Here is a 2,840-nt window from a genome sequence, read left to right on the forward strand (position 1 = left end):
TCTTAAACCGGTAAACAGTGAGAATTCTAGCACTTTATACCCTCTAGGCCATGGATATGCTTGGTCTACACAATCAGGATATGGCTTTGTGTAAGTCGGCCTAATGATGCGACGCACCCCAAAAGCCATCTGATCCTGTACGATTTCCATAATCTGATTCCTCAACATGACGTTGGGGTCATATGGAATTCCTACAGGCTAGTTAACCGGTTGATTTACATGAGGTCTGATGTTTGGTCCTTGATTGGCAACAAAGTTACCATGATTAGGGCCATTACCATTAGCCTGAACATCTATTCCCTCATTAACACGTGGGGTATTCTGTCCATTGTTTAGGACATTATCTCTTATATTTGGATTACCCCCCAAGTTAGGCATACCACTACCATTGTTCTGATTTGGCACTGCGGTACCCCCTTGGTTTGAAGTAGAGGGACCAGAAAGTGGTTCTACCCTTTGGTTCGTTTTGATTTGGCACTGCGGTACCCCCTTGGTTTGAAGTAGAGGGACCAGAAAGTGGTTCTACCCCTTGGTTCGGATTTAGGGCTGAGGGATTATGTCCCACAATTGTCCTAGTTTGAAAGTGATTTGCAAGAGGTATAACCGGTTGACATATTTGGCCTACTAACTTATTCATTGTTTCGTTCAAAGTGTTTAGTTGTTTGGCCATGTTGTCATAATGTGCATTCCCATTTTGGGTAAATCTTTCCATATTATGAATACTTCGAAGATTTACCTGTTCAACGACGTCTTGTGTGAGTTCTCCAAGTAATGCACGCATGGTTCGAGGACTCAACTCCGTCATCGGTTTGTAACGACTGTTACTGCTCTGATTCTGTCCATCTGTTCGTGGAGAGGCATGCTGCTCCTCGTATCGCTCGATCACAGATTGGATTCCTCCCTGACTTGTTGCTTCCTTATCGGATCTCTGAGGCATATTGTTTCACCTTTTGTATTTTCAACACCAAACACCACTGTCCCACTGGCGTGCCAAATTGTTTCGCCCGGGTTCGTCGCTAACAATTAAAAGGGATCAAACGATTGTGTAAGGGACAAACCTCTTGAGATAAAATCCCAAAAAGGGATGTTCTTTTATTGGCAAGGACTTTACAATTGGAAATTAAAAACAGGATGCTTCCAAGGGGCGCAAGCACACGAGTTACTAAAAGAAGTGTTTAAAGCTAAGTTAAGGAATTTAAAATTACATGTTCTCTGTTCGAGAGTTTTTGATTCCGTCTTTTGCTCTATGTCTTTTCTCCCTTTTATACTCCATGGATGATCTCTTTGTGATCAACCGCCTAAAACAATCTTCATCGTTCTACAACTGCCCACTTTCCTCGTAATGGCCAACTTGTCATGAAACTGCCTTTTTTAACTGCTGCTATTACTCTTCGTCGTTCAACCGTTTTCGATTGAATTCCTTGAATCGTGGAACATGATAGGGCTGCTTTAATAACTGTTTTGATAACTGCACTTCTTGATAACCACAACACTTTATGTTTGCTAAGACCTTGGGCGACTTGAAGGTTTGGACGAGAATAGAGTAACAGTTCTGGGCGACTGTATGGTATTCCATTCGCTCAGATTCTGGGCGACTTGCAAACTTGGGCGATGGCGTTACCGCGTTCTTGGGCCTCCCTATTTGGGCCTTCGTCTTGAATTGTTTGATTGGGTTTCGTTTTTTGGGCTATCTGATTTGGGGACCCTTCAATTGGGCTTCATTCCTTGGGCCGTTCGATTTGGGCTGAATTTTTATGTGTCAACACTATGGAAGAAGAAATAACATTTAATAGTTTTCCTAACCTTTCAGATGGAGAAAAAGGTTGCATATCTGAAAGAGTAGGAGACTTTGGTCATTCTGATTCTGCACGTTCTGGATTGGACTCAAAGTCATATTAACGTATTGGAAGATTTGGATTAAAATCAATTCCTTTTAAATTTCTGAAGAAATTGAAATCCTTGAGGGTTGGTGAAATCTTTTTGAAATGGAATTAGTTCTAAAAGATGTAGTGTCTTGAACTAGATGTAATATCATCAATTATCATGTTAACATTTCCATTAGGATAACTTATTATTTGATGAGGAGTATCCTCGATTTTTCTATTTCTGGAACATTGACCTTTTCAAAATCTCATTCTAAAGATTTTGATAATCTATTCCAAGGAATTCTTTTTGGAATATTTGTATTTGAGTGTAGAGTATTTACTTCCAAAAAAAAAAAAATGATTTCTTCTTTTGGAGAAGATCTCAATGCTCCAATATTGAGGTTCATGCTCATAACCTTGTAATATATACGATATATTACAACAAATGATTCTAAAAGTTCATCAAAATTGAGGTTTTTTGTTTCTATCTGGAGAGTAAGAAAATATAATATAGCTCAATCGTTTAGATCAATAGTATAATTTGGATAACATTTTGAGAATACTAGACCACTTTCTAAATTTGATTTTTACACAAAATTAGAGAATTCTCAAATTTGAGATAACTTTTATCTCTTAAAATTAAGAGAACATGTATCTCTAGACTAAGTCTAAACAAATGTTTGACAGCGATTTGAATATGATCAACATGAAGAAATTTATGTTTCTTCCAATGGTATCTAATTGCTTCACTTAAGAGTAACTTTATTTCAGCAGTTTGATTTTTTATGGGTAAAGTTTGTTCTCAAGTTTTGATAGCATAATCTTGATGAAAAATTAAATTGTTCTATTTCATAGATAGTTTTCTTTTCTACCTTAAGAATAGTCCAATTAAGAATTCTTTGTTCTATTTGAGCAATATGAGATTCTTGATTGTTTATGATTTCTAATATCTCTTTATTATTGTCTATATCTTCA

This window comes from Olea europaea, chromosome 13 (assembly GCF_002742605.1).
Source record: "Olea europaea var. sylvestris chromosome 13, O_europaea_v1, whole genome shotgun sequence".
NCBI classification, from domain to species: Eukaryota; Viridiplantae; Streptophyta; class Magnoliopsida; order Lamiales; family Oleaceae; genus Olea; species Olea europaea.